Genomic DNA, 15,533 nt, shown 5'->3' with positions numbered 1-15,533 from the left:
TTATGGCAGAAAGCAAAGAAGAACTAAAGAGCCTCTTGATGAAAGTAAGTGGAGAATGAAAAAGCTGGCTTAAAATGCAACATTCAGAAAACTAAGATCATGGCATCTGGTCCTATCACTTCATGGCAAATGGATGGGGAAACAATGGAAATTGTGACAGACTTTATATTCTTGGGCTCCAAAATCACTGGAGATGGTGATTGCAGCAATGAAATTAAAAGACATTTGCTCCTTGGAATGACAAATATAAACAGCATATTATAAAGCAGAGACATTACATTGTCAACAAAGGTCTGTCTAATCAAAGCTATGGTTTTTCCAGTAATCATGTATGGATGAGAGTCGGATCATGAAGAATGCTGACCACTGAAGTATTGATGCTTTTGAACTGTGGTGCTGGAGAAGACTCTTGAGAGTCCCTTGGACTGTAAGGGTATCAATCCAGTCAATCCTAAAGGAAGTAAATCCTGAATATTCATTGGGAGGACTGATGCTGAAGCTGAATTTCCAATACTTTGGCCACCTGATGTGAAGAAATGACTCACCAGAGAAGACTCTGATCCTGGGAAAGATTGAAGACAGGATGAAAAGGGGATAACAGAGGACAAGATGGTTGGATGGCATCACTGACTCAATGGACATGAGTCTGAGCAGGCTTCATGAGATGGTGAAGGACAAGGAGGCCTGGCGTGCTGCAGTCCATGAGGTCACAAAGAGTCAGATATGACTGAGTGACTGAACAATAACAACAAATATCAATTAAAAAGCACCATAATTTTAAAATATCAACAATCAAAATGTAAAAGAGAAAAATTATGATTCAGTAATAAAACAATAATGTGATGCTTTCTAATTATGTTTTTTGTGCATTAATTCAACTGTAAATTAATAAAAAATGTGTATTAAATATCTACTGAATTTCAAGTACAATATTAGACTCATAATATGCTATTGGAAAAGAAAGAGGCATTTTTATACTAATGAACTCTTTTATAGAAAAGTTGAGAAGGCAGAAATTAACCTAATTAAAATATAATTATATACTGAAATAAGTACTTTAAAACAGCAAGGTTATATGAGACAGGAATACCATTTTTCAGGAGGAAGCTGTCAAAGAAAGCCTTGCAGAGAAAGAGATATTTCAGTTATTACTGAATAGCTGATATCAAAAGTGCAGACAGAGAAGTGTTCCAAGCAGCAAGTACAAAAAGTACAGGCTACAAAGTGTAAGGAAGAAGTCATAATCTTGCCAGAATTTTGGAGCAATATCTACCAGCTATTAGAGGACTGATGAAACTGTGTTAAGAACAAATGGTATCTGAGAACATTCGAGCAGTTCACCTACGAAGGTGAAAGAAATTAAAGATGCCTTGTCCCAGCACCACATTATGCTTGGAATCTAATCCTAATAAAAATAATACATTGCATTATCACACTCTTCCTTTTTTTAAATTAATTATGGAGATGTGTTACCTCCTCTTTATAGCACTGCCAGTTTAGATGTTGTGGGGCTGCCCACCTCCCTATGCCAGAGTTTTCACAACCATGTGTCTCAAGGACAGTGTGGTTGTACTAGTAAAAAGGATGCTAGGGGATTTCATGGTGGTCCCGCGATTAAAAATCTGCATGCCAATGAGAGGGACACTGGTTCAATTTCCAGTCTGGGAAGATTCCACTTGCATGGAGGCAACTAAGTTGAGCCAGTGCCCTTTAGCCTATGGTCCACAACAGGGGAAGCCACCACAGTGATAAGTCCTGGTCACTGCAAACTAGAGAGTAGCCCCGCTGTCCACAACTAGAGGCAGTCTGCACACAGCAACGAAGATCCAGCAAAGCGCAGCCAAAAATAACACGATTTTTTTTTTAATCTGCTAGGCACAGAAATCACTTTAAAAGTGCCACCCAATGGCCTTCCATATGTCTCCTTTTAGAAAAAAAGTGTAGTTTTACCATGATGCTTGGTGCCTGAAAGCATAATAAAACTCTCCCTGTAGCCTTCCAAGTTCCAGTATCATATTAGTTGTTTTCCAGTTTACAAAATTTCTCTAACCTGACTTGAATCTTTCAAATAACACATTCATTAATACATTTGGGTTATTATTAGATTTTATTCCATATTTTTAATGCATATTAATTTGTTACCTACTTTTTGTAAAATCTTTGGAATTCAGGCACAACAAAAGATAGACACAGCTGTGTCCTCATGGAATTTGGGTGATAGAGGACGATTTAAATAGGTAATTATACTAGGGTGTAAAATTTATTGTGATAAAGGCAATATTGGTTGAAAAAAAAATTGGTAGAATTTAGAGCCAGAGAAGTGTTCCAAAGGAATTCCTGTTTAAAGGAAAGACTTGGAAGGTAAAATGCGAATTACTCAGAAAAAGTGAGAAAAGTGTAGAAGGATAGGTAGGAAAATGAACAGCAAGAGACTCATTCTTTGGATAGAATACATGTGCAAAATCATAAAAAGAGGAGACAGCAGGTCACCTTACTGGGCAAAGATAGCTCAGTATATCTGAGGTATAGAATTTATGGGTTCTAAATGTGAGATACAAAAAAGATAAGAGATGAGGTCAGAGAGAAAGGCAAAAGCCTCGTAATATAAGGCCCTATAAGCAGGTTGCATTCTTTGTAGGACAATGAGAGTCCAGAGAATAAAACAAAGCAGTGCAGACATGATTTAAGAGATGATCCTGCAACAGTGTTCAAACTGAATACATCTATTTAACAGTCTGTTGTACTAGTTCAGGCAAAAGATGATCTGATCATTGTCCTTACTAGACAAATGACTAGCGATGAATTTGTTAGACACTTATGAATTAAAAATTGTCAGTACTCAGTGTCTGAATGGTGTCAGTAAGAACAAAAAGAGAAATAACTGATGAATTCCAGAATTTTAACTTTGAAAAGAAGTTTAAAAACAGTCATTTATTGCGAAGAGAGAACTTCAGAACCTCCAGTTAGAACTTAATATATATTAAGTTCTATAACCTCAGGTTAGAACTTGTAATATATTCAGTTTTGACTATACATTTTGATATTCCAAGCAGAAATGACCAATGAGCAAGAAGCTATAAAATTCCACCATTTTTGTTCAGAATAAAGTGGAATACATTAATCATCTGAAACTATTGCTATACTTCCTTTAATGTATCTTGTGCAATGTTGATCCATTTTATACAAATAGATGGGTTATTTATGCCTAAAGATTGTTTGAAAACTGCTCTTGAGACAAAAAAAAATATTGAGGAGTCAAGAGAAGACTTGAGATACTAACTTTTAACAGTTAAGTGTGTTAGACTACAAAATATCTGGCAAGATCTTGACTTAAGATATGTCCAAACATTCTGGAGTATAAAGCCAAGTGGGCCTTAGGAAGCAGTGCTGTTAATAAAACTAATGAATGAGATGGAATTCCAGTAGAGCCATTCAAAACCCTAAAGTGAAAGATGCTCAGGAGTCTGACTCTTTGTAACCCCATGGACAATACAGTCCATGGAATTCTCAAGGCCAGAATACTGGAGTGGGTATTCTTTGCCTTCTCTAGGGGATCTTCCCAACTCAGTGATCAAACTCGGGTCTCCAACATTACAGGCAGATTCTTTCCCAGTTGAGCTACAAGAGAAGCCCAAGAATACTGGGGTGGGTAGCCTGTTCCTTCTCCAGTGGATCTTCCTGACCCAGGAATTGAACTGGAGTCTCCAGCATTGCAGGCGGATTCTTTACCAATTGAGCTATCAGGGAAGCCCCAAACTCTAAAAGATGATGCTATCAAAGGTTGTACTCAATATGTCAGCAAATCTGGAAGACTCAGCAGTGTCCACAGGACTGTAAAAGATCAATCCTTATTCCAATAAGCAAGAACGGTAGTATTAAAGCGTGTTAAAACCACTGGACAGTTTCACTCATTTCCCATGCTAGTAAAGTCATGTTTAGAATCTTGCATGCTAAGCTTCAGCATTACTCAAGCCAAGAACTTTCAGACGTCCAAGCTGGGTTTAGAAAAGGCAGAGGAACCAGAGATGCAATTGCTAACATACGGTGGATCATGAAGAAAGCAAAGGAATTCCAGAAAAACATCTACCTTTGTTTCACCGACTATGCTAAAGCCTTCGACTATGTGGATCATAAAAAAAAAGAAAAATGTGAAAAGCTTTTTAAAAGATGGGAATAACAGACCATCTTACCTGTCTCCTGAGAAATCTGTATGCGGCTCAAGAAGCAACCCTGTATGGAACAACTGATTGGTTTGGGGATGAGAAAGGAATATGACAGGGCTGTTTATTGTCACCCTGTTTGTTTAACCTATAGGCTGAGCACATCATGAAAAATGTCAGGTTGGGTGAATTGCAAGCTGAAATCAAAATAGGTGATAGAAACATCAACAACCTCAGATATGCAGATGATACCACCCTAATGGCAGAAAGTGAAGAGGAACTAAAGAGCTCTTTATGGTGTGTGAAGGACAGTGAAAGAGTCAGCTTAAAACTAAAAGTTAAAAAACTAAGATCATGGTATCTGTCTCCATTACTGCATGACAAACAGAAGGGGAAAAAGTGGAAGTAGTGACAGATTTCCTCTACTTGGGCTCCAAAATCACTGTAAACAGTGACTGCAGGCATGAAATCAGAAGACAATTGCTTCTTGGCAGGAAAGCTATGACAAGCCTAGACAGTGCATTGAAAAGCAGAGACATTACTCGGCCAACAAATGTCCAAATAGCCAAGGCTACAGTCTTCCTAGATCACATATTATAGTGAGAGCTGGACCATAAAGAATGCTTTAGAATTAATGCCTTCAAAATGTGGTGCTGGAGAATAATCCTTAGAGTCCCTTGAACAGCAAGGTGTTCAAACGAGTCAATCTTAAGTGAAATCAACCCTGAATATTCACTGGAAGTACTGATGCTGAAGCTGAAGCTTCAGTATTGTGGTCACCTCATGCAAACAGCTGACTCACTGGAAAAGTCCCTGATGCTGGGAAAGATTAAGGGCAGAAGAAGAAGGTCTCAAAAGATGAGATGGTTAGATGGCATCACTGATGCAATGGACATGAACTTGGGCAAACTTCAGGAGATATTGAGGGACAGAGAGGTCTAGCTTGCTGCAGTCCAAGGCATCACAAAAATTGGGCATGGGTAGGCAACTGGACAACAACATCTTGAATTATAGAACTCTGCAAGTGTTTCAACAGCAATTACTTTCATCTGCATTTTTGTGTGGCAATATTCAAAGCCAGGCTTCCTTGGTGGCTCAGATAATAAAGAAACTTCCAGCAAAGCAGAGACTTCGATTTGATCCCTGGGTGGGGAATACCCCCTGGAAAGTGAAAGTGAAGTCTTTTCCAACTCTTTGTGACCCCATGGACTGTAGCCCACCAAGCTCTTCCATTCATGGAACTTTCTAGGCAAGAGTACTGGAGTGCATTGCCATTTCCTTTTCCAGAAGGGATGGAGAAAACCCCGTGGAAAAGAGAATTGCTACTCACTCCTTTTTTTTTTTTTTTAATTTTCATACTGTTCATGGGAATATCAAGGTAAGAATGCTGAAGTGGTTTGCAATTTCCTTCTTCAGTGGACCACGTTTTGTCAGAATGGTCCACCATGACCAGTCCGTCTTGGCTGGCTCTGCATAACATGACTCATAGCTTCATAGAGTTACACAAAGCTGTGATCCTAGTAATCATGTGCAGATCTCAGAGTTGGACCATGAAGAAGGCTGAGCACTGAGGAATTGATGCTTTTGAACTGTGATGCTGGAGGACTCTTGAGAGTTCCTTGGACTGCAAGGAGATCAAACCAATCAATCCTAAAGGAAATCAACCCTGAATATTCATTGGAAGGACTGATGTTGAAGCTGAAGCTCCAATACTTTGGCCACATGATGCATAGAGCTGACTCTTTGGAAAAGACCCTGATGCTGGGAATGGTTGAGGACAGGAAGAGAACGGGGCAACAGAGAATGAGATGGTTGGATGGTACCACTAACTCAATGGAAGTGAGTTTGAGGAAATTCTGGGGGATAGTGAAGGACAGGGAAGCCTGGCATGCTGCAGTCCATGTGGTCACAGAGAGTTCACATGGCTTAGTGACCAAACAATAGCTAATATCCTTGCCTGGAGAATCCCATGAACAGAGGAGCCTGGTTGGATTACAGTCCATGGACTCGCAAAGAGTTGGACATGACTGAGCGACTGCACAAACACACATTAAAGTCACCCTTATGTTCTTTTGGAAATCTCTGTCTTTAACAAGAAAAGCAAAATATGACTTTTTGATATTTGTGATAACTTCCCAGGCACCTCTTCATTCTCTGGACAAGTCAAAGAGGAAGACTGTGGAAGGAAAAATTGGAGAGGGAGAGGGTAGAAATGAAAGAACTGAGATGTTCCTTTGTGAGGGTGCATCCTTTTGAACTGCAATTTTCGAGTCTGGCTGTGCAAGAAACAACCTGTGAAAGTTTTAAAGCCCCTCACTCTCTAATGACCATGAAATCAGTAGCTGTGAATTCAGACATCAGGCATAGTTCCCTTTTAAAAGCCCCATCAGGAGTAGCTCATTTTTTGCTTTTTTGATATAAAAGTTTTTTCATGTTTATGTATTGATATGGCTGTGTCAGATCTTAGTTGCAGAATTTGGGGTCTTCCATTCCGTTGCATGGATTCTCTCGTTGTGGTGCATGGGCTCAGTAAGTGTGGCAGGTGGACTCAAGAGCAGGCAGGGTTCAGAACTTGAAGTGCATGGGTTTAGTTGCATGTGGGATCTTAGTTCTCTGACTAGGAATCAAACCTAGGTCCCATGTGTTGCAAGGTGGATTCTTAACCACTGGACCACCTGGGAAGTCCCAGGATTAGCTAGTAAGAGGTGATAATTTCTATCAAAAAAGGGACAATTCAGGAAAGATTAGAATATGCTTAATCATTTTTTTTCTGTTTAGAAATATTATCATTTTAAGTGAAATGTCATATGAACAACTGGACTTAAATTTTTTGGCTTATACTGGCTTAAATTATTTGGCTTATATTCCTACCAAACAAAGGACTTTTTTTCGGACCACAAGTCCTGAAAACATAACAGTAAGGCTATCTACCTTGACTGTAATGCTGATTCCTTGGAAAATTTTAGATTTTTAATAAAACCTGTTAGTGGTGAATTGGCTGTTTTATCTTGGAGTCATATTTTAGGCATTTAATAATATGTAGTATGTCATGTGTCCCAGAAAAATGTTGTTTATGTATCCTTTGAAACAAACTATTCATAGAAATAAGACAACAAAAATAAGTCCTATGTATATTATTTTGAAAAACACTATTTTATATCAACTACTCCTTGGATAACCAACTAGAGTAAGAATTTATACTGTTTAGAAAAGGGCCTGTCCCCAGGGTCCACAGTTTCTAGTTTACTTTTTTTCTTCTCAAGGGAAGACAGGCAGTGATCATAACTCTTTGGTGTTCTAGACCAAGCTAGAACTACTTTAAAGCACAGATAAGGTAATATTAATGTGAAAGTGAAGGTGAAGTCACTCAGTCGTGTCCGACTCTTTGCGACCCCATGGACTGTAGTCTACCAGGCTCCTCTATACATGGGATTTTCCAAGCAAGAATACTGGAGGGGTTGCCATTGCCTTCTCCAGAAGATCTTCGCCACCCAGGGGTTGAACCCAGGTCTCCAGCATTGCAGGCAGATGCTTTACTGTCTGAGCCACTGGTAATAATAATTTAAGGTAATATTAAAACAAGACTGACTGAGGTGTTTTTTTCTTTTTTTCTTTTAGTGCTTGGGTTTCCTTAACTTTTAAATAATAAATCCTTTCAACCTGGTTTTATTAAGCTATGTTAACTACTGATTGCTTAAAACAGTTTAAAGTTTCTCTCTGATTTTCTAATCAAAGATCCCTTAGATAAATCATATACTTCAGTATCTGTATGAATACTGTAATTTAATTAAAGTCAACAGGATCCCCTAGAGTTTGCCTTTTTTTTTTTTTCCCCTATTGTACTAAAATAAAAGCTAAATGCTGGAACTTCAGGAGGACCAGCAGTGTTCTGTCTACCCAGAGCCATGCAAAAAAATTCTTCAAAAGTATGTCTGTTGGTAGACATATAAAATATGACTTCTCTCTCAGTAAAAGTTTACAATATTTTGAAACAACATAACATTTAGAAGAATACTTTCATTGTGTAGATAGCATAGCAAACATTATTACATATTAATATAAAACCAAACAGACATCTTTGTTAATTAGGATTTTAATGTATAGATAATCTTCTGAAAATGTTTAGATTGCCTGTTTTAATAAAAGTTGTATCAGTTAGACATTGTTGCTACAAACTGCCAAATGAGAATGGACATTGATTTATTACATGAAAATCAATTCAGAAATATTTGTTTAAGTTAGATTTTACATTAGAATAAAACTAAGCTAAGATAAAATTATCTTGTACTGTATAGCTCTTACTCTAAATGTGATATTCCTAGAAACTTCATTTCTCTGTATTATTTTACCATGTGCCTAAATAAAAAAAAGTAAAATATAATAAGAGACCTTTTCATTTATTCTCATAGTACTTAACAAAAAGTAGTACCAAAACCTGAGTAAAATAAATAGATTCGTATGAGAAAACATCTGTGAAATAAAATATGTAGATAACGGAGGGTTTTATTTGTTACCAACATTGCATTTACCTATTGTATTATTTTAACCATTGTATTCTGTTTGACCATTGTAATTAACTATTATTTATTGAATGCCTACTCTATGCCATATATATGTATATATATATATGCACCTATGCTATATGCATATACTCTCCATATACATAGTATGTGCATATACTATAATATACACATATACTATGTGCCATATAATGGTCATCGGAGTTAAATTCACCCACTCCAGTCCATTTTAATTCACTGATTCCTAGAATGTCGACATTCACTCTTGCCACCTCTTGTTTGACCGCTTGCAATTTGCCATGATTCATGGACCTGACATTCCAGGTTCCTATGCAATATTGCTCTTTACAGCATCGGGCCTCACTTCTATGACCAGTCACATTGACAGCTGAGTATTGTTTTTGCTTTGGCTCCATCCCTTCATTCTTTCTGGAGTTATTTCTCCACTGATCTCCAGTAGCATATTGAGCATCTATTGACCTGGGGAGTTCCTCTTTCAGGATCCTATCATTTTGCCTTTTCATGCTGTTCATAGGGTTCTCAAAGCAAGAATACTGAAGTGATTTGCCATTCCCTTCTCCAGTGGACCACATTCTGTGAGACCTCTCCACCATGACTCTCCCGTCTTGGGTGGCCCCACAGGCATAGCTTAGTTTCATTGAGTTAGACAAGGCTGTGATTCTAGTGTGATTAGGTTGACTAGTTTTCTGTGATTATGGTTTCAGTGTGTCTTCCCTCTGATGCCTTCTTGCAACACCTACTGTCTTACTTGGGTTTCTCTTACCTTGGACGTGGGGTGTCTCTTCACGGCCGCTCCAGCAAAGTGCAGACACCACTCCTTACCTTGAACGAGGGGTAACTCCTCACTGGCGCCCCTCCTGACCTTGAACGTGGAATAGCCCCTTTAGGCCCTCCTATGCCCATGCAGCCACTGCTCCTTGGATGTGGGGTAGCTCCTTCTGGCCGCCGCTGCTGGCCTTGAGCATGGGGTACCTCCTCTCTGCTGCTCCTGTGCAATCGCAGCCTGGCAATCTAGGCTGCCGCCCCTGACCTCGGACATGGGATAATTCCGCTTAGCCACCACCCCTTGGGCATGGGGTCCTCCAGCTTCTGCCGCTGACCTCGGATGTGGGGTAGCTCCTCTCTCCCACGTTATGTGCACCAGTCGCAGCCGCCCGCACTATGCAATCTCAAAAATGATAGAGGGATCTCTGTTCGTTTCCAAGGCAAACCATTCAATATCACACTAATCCAAGTCTATGCCCCAACCAGTAACACTGAAGAAGATGAAGTTGAACGTTCTATGAAGACCTACAAGACCTTGTAGAACTAACACCCATAAAAGATGTCCTCTTCATTATAGGGGACTGGAATGCAAAAGTAGGAAGTCAAGAAACACCTGGAGAAACATGCAAATTTGTCATTGGAATAGAGAATGAAACAGGGCAAAGACTAATAGAGTTTTCCCAAGAAAATTCACTGGTCATAACAAACACCCTCTTCCAACAACACAAAAGAAGACTCTACACATGAACATCACCAGATGGTCAACACGGAAATCAGACTGATTATATTCTTTACAGCCAAAGATGGAGAAGCTCTATACAGTCAACAGAAACAAAACCTGGAGCTGACTGTGGCTCTGATCATAAACTCCTTATTGCCAAATTAGGACTTAAATTGACTAAAGTATGGAAAACCACTAGACCATCCAGGTATGATGTAAATCAAATCCCTTATGATTATAAAGTGGAAGGGAGAAATAGATTTAAGGGACTAGATGTGATAGATAGAGTGCCTGATAAACTATGGATGGAGGTTTGCAACATTGTACAGGAGACAGGTATCAAGACCATCCCCGTGGGGAAAAAAAATGCAAAAAAGCAAAATGGCTGTTTGGGGAGGCCTTACAAATAGCTGTGAAAAGAAGAGAAGTGAAAAGCAAAGGAGAAAAGGAAAGATATAAGCATCTGAATGCAGAGTTCCAAAGAATAGCAAGGAGATATAAGAAAGCCTTCCTCAGCGATCAATGCAAAGAAATAAAGGAAAACAATAGAATGGGAAAGACTAGAGATCTCTTCAAGAAAATTAGAGATACCGAGGGAATATTTCACGCAAAGATGGGCTTCATAAAGGACAGAAATGGTACGGACCTAACAGAAGCAGAAGATATTAAGAAGAGGTGGCAAGAATACACAGAAGAACTGTACAAAAAAGATGTTCATGACCAAGATAATCATGATGGTGTGATCACTCAACTAGAAGCAGACATCCTGGAATGGGAAGTCAAGTGGGCCTTAGAAAGCATCACTACGAAACAAAACTAGTAGAGTTGAGGGAATTCCAATTGAGCTATTTCAAATCCTGAAAGATGATGCTGTGAAAATGCTGCACTCAATAGGTCAGCAAATTTGGAAAACTCAGCAGGGTCCACAGGACTGGAAAATGTCAGTTTTCACTTCAATCCCAAAAAGAAAGGCAATGCCAAAGAATACTCAAGTTCAGTTCAGTTCAGTCGCTCAGTCATGTCCAACTCTTTGTGACCCCATGAATTGCAGCACGCCAGGCCTCCCTGTCCATCACCAACTCCCGGAGTTCACTCAGACACACGTCCATTGAGTCAGTGATGCCATCCAGCCATCTCATCCTTGGTCGTCCCTTCTCCTCCTGCCCCAATCCCTCCCAGCATCAGAGTCTTTTCCAATGAGTCAACTCTTAGCATGAGGTGGCCAAAGTAATGGAGTTTCAGCTTTAGGATCATTCCTTTCAAAGAAATCCCCGGGTTGATATCCTTCAGAATGGACCGGTTGGATCTCCTTGCAGTCTAAGGGACCCTCAAGAATCTTCTCCAACACCACAGTTAAAAAGCATCAATTCTTCCCCACTCAGCCTTCATCACAGTCCAACTCTCACATCCATACATGACTACTGGAAAACCATAGCCTTGAATAGACGGACCATAGTGGCAAAGTAACGTCTCTGCTTTTGAATACGATACCTAGATTGGTCATAACTTTTCTCCCAAGGAGTAAGCTTCTTTTAATTTCATGGCTGCAATCATCATCTGCAGTGATTTTGGAGCTCAAAAACATAAAGTCTGACACTGTTTCCAATGTTTCCCTATCTATTTCCCATGGAGTGATGGGACTGGATGCCATGATCTTCATTTTCTGAATGTTGAGCTTTAAGCCAACTTTTTCATTCTCTTCTTTTGCTTTCATCAAGAGGCTTTTTAGTTCCTCTTCACTTTCTGTCATAAGGGTGGTGTCATCTGCATATCTGAGGTTATGGATATTTCTCCCAGCAATCTTGATTCCAGCTTAAGTTTCTTCCAGTCCAGCGTTTCTCATGATGTACTTTGCATATAAGTTAAATAAGCAGGGTGACAATATACAGCCTTGACGTACTCCTTTTCCTATTTGGAACCTGTCTGTTGTTCCATATCCAGTTCTATCTGTTGCTTCCTGGCCTGCATACAGATTTCTCAAGAGGCAGGTTTGGTGGTCGGGTATTCCCATCTCTTTCAGAATTTTCCGCTGTTTATTGTGATCCACACAGTCAAAGGCTTTGGCAGAGGCAATAAAGCAGAACCATATAATTGCACTTATCTCACATGCTAGTAAAGTAATGCTCAAAATTCTGCAAGCCAGGCTTAAACAGTACATGAACCATGAACTTCCAGATGTTCAAGCTGGTTTTAGAAAAGGCAAACTAACTAGAGATCACATTGGCAACATCCACTGGATCATGAAAAAAGCAAGAGAGTTCGAGAAAAACATCTATTTCTGCTTTATTGACTTTGTCAAAGCCTTTGACTGTGTGGATCACAAGAAACTGTGGAAAATTCTGAAAGAGATGGGAATACCAGACCACCTGACCTTCCTATTGAGAAACCTATATGCAGGTCAGGAATCAACAGTTAGAACTGGACATGGAACAACAGACTGATTCCAAATAGGAAAAGGAGTACGTCAAGGCTGTAGATTGTCACCCTGCTTATTTAACTTCTATCCAGAGTACATCATGAGAAATGCTGGGCTGGAAGAAGCACAAGCTGGAATCAAGATTGCCAGGAGAAATATCCATAACCTCAGATATGCAGATGGCACCACCCTTATGGCAGAAAGTGAAGAGGAACTAAAAAGCCTCTTGATGAAAGTGAAAGTGGAGAGTGAAAAAGTTGACTTAAAGCTCAACATTCAGAAAACAAAGATCATGGCATCCGATCCCATTACTTCATGGGAAATAGATGGAGAAACAGTGTCAGACTTTATTTTTTTGGGCTCCAAAATCATTGCATATGGTGACTGCAGCCGTGAAATTAAAAGAAGCTTACTCCTTGGAAGAAAAGTTATGACCAACCTAGATAGCATATTCAAAAGCAAAGACATTACTTGGCCAACAAATGTCCGTCTAGTCAAGGCTGTGGTTTTTCCTGTGATTATGTACGGATGTGACAGTTGGACTGTGAAGAAAGCTGAGTGCCAAAGAACTGATGGTTTTGAACTGTGGTGTTGGAGAAGACTCTTGAGAGTCCCTTGGACTGCAAGGAGTTCCACCCAGTCCATTTTGAAGGAGATCAGCCCTGGGTGTTCTTTAGAAGGAATGATGCTAAAGCTGAAACTCCAGAACTTGGCCACCTCATGAGAAGAGCTGACTCATTGGAAAAGACTCTGATGCTGGGAGGGATTGGAGACAGGAGGAGAAGGGGATGACAGAGGATGAGATGGCTTGATTACATCACTGACTCGATGGAGGTGAGTCTGAGTGAACTCCGGGAGTGATGATGGTAGGGAGATCTGGCATGCTGTGGTTCATGGGGTCGCAAAAAGTCAGACACGTCTGAGCGACTGAACTAAACTGAACTGTTTATTCTATATACTATATATAAGCATATACTATATTACTATATATTTGCTTACTGCTTGGAAGAAAAAAAATGACCAACCTAGCCTGAATATTAAAAAGCAAAGACATTACTTTGCCAACAAATCTCTGTTTAGTCAAAGCTATGGTTTTTCCAGTTGTCATGTATGGATGTGAGAGTTGGACTGTAAGAAAGCTGAGCACCAAAGAGTTGATGCTTTTGATCTGTGTAAAATAAACTACACACTTATTTTATTAGCCTAAAAAAGAAAAAAATATATTTTGACCATCTTTAAAATGTATACAAATTTCACATTATTCATAATTTCAGTTTAACTATGAAAGATATGTGAAAATATTTCACATAATTAATAAAAAACAATTGCTTAAATTTAAATATATATTTTTTCCATAGCTGTTTTGGACATGTGGTAAAATGAATTATCATTTAAAGTGGCAAATAATGTTTATAGTCTCTGGATAACTAGGAAAATTATACTTCTGACTTTACCAGGAAAAAATATAAGACTTAAATCTCTGATACAAATTTATTTCCTATTTTTAGGTAACTTTAATACCTGTTAAGAAAGCTGAGTGACGAAGAATTGATGTTTTTGAACTGTGGTGTTGGAGAAGACTCTTAAGTGTCCCTTGGACTGCAGGGAGGTCCAACCAGTCCCTCCTAAAGGAGACCAGTCCTGGGTGTTCATTGAAAGGAATGATGCTAAAACTGAAACTCCAGTACTTTGGCCACCTAATGTGAATAGTTGACTCACTGGAAAAGACTCTGATGCTGGGGGGGATTGAGGGCAGGAGGAGAAGGGGATGACAGAGAATGAGATGGCAGGATGGCATCACCGACTCAATGGACATGACTTTGGGTGGATTCTGGGAGTTGGTCATGGACAGGGAGGCCTGGCATGCTGTGATTCATGGGGTCGCAAAGAGTCGGACATGACTGAACGACTGAACTGAACTGAACTGAACACCATAAAAAATCAGCATCTAGGAAAATGCTTTTTGAGTGGCCTACTTACATCACAAGTATCAACATTTTATTGAATTCTTATCCATAAGCCTTTGAACTTCCTTGAAGTCCTCTCATGATTTCTATCTGCTATGCCAAAGTCTCCTTGAGGTTAACCCACACTCTGTGCATTTAGTGACTCTGATCCAAGAACTTTCCACATTGCTTCATGGAATTTAAAATTCATACCCACTGTCTAAAATTTATGTTACTGATGTTCATGTGGAGAGTTGTCAGCGAAGAAAGGAGAGTTCCCCCGAGGACATTCAAATTGATTAAAGAAATGTCAGTCATGTCTATCCACTAGATAGGGAATTTAATTCCAGAACCATTCTCAGTCTAGACAAGATGGCATATGACCCTGGGCTGATGACCTTCTGCTCACCAATCAACCTGGAATTCTACGTGACCAGACACCACAGACAATTTAAAAGTAGATTTGGGATTTGTGTGTGTGTGTGGTTGTGACTGTAGTGGTGGTTGGAAAGGTGGGATTTGCTGTAAAGAAATTTAGGAAGAAAACAAGAGAGTTGCCATGGGCTGAGTTTTCTAGTAGTGTGTTTCTTATTCCCACCTTTGCCGCACTCATCATTTCCGAATAAGGAAATTTAAATTCCCAGATCAGGAGGGACAATAAAGCAGTATGAACACAGGAAAAGCACAGAGAAGATAATGAAAGGAGAAATCTAATTAGTTAGATCTTAAACTAATTACATTCTGAAAACAAAAGGGCCACAAAATTACAATTGAGTCACCATTTTAGGAAAAAAATTAAGTTCTCAACATATAACTTCTGAAAGATTTGCTTGATTCATGGTCATTGCTACAAGGAGAGAATAAGGCAAACAGAGTGTGGTCAAGCCTTGGTGGAGAATGGCAAAACTAGGCTTTCATACCTCGTATAGTCTGTATTTTGGTTTCAAAGTGGCTCAAACAAAGAAAGGGAAAAAGACAATAAAT

The sequence above is a fragment of the Ovis aries genome, chromosome 10 (genome assembly GCF_016772045.2).
Source record: "Ovis aries strain OAR_USU_Benz2616 breed Rambouillet chromosome 10, ARS-UI_Ramb_v3.0, whole genome shotgun sequence".
Taxonomy (NCBI): Eukaryota; Metazoa; Chordata; class Mammalia; order Artiodactyla; family Bovidae; genus Ovis; species Ovis aries.
Note: the sequence above shows the minus strand (reverse complement) of the source record.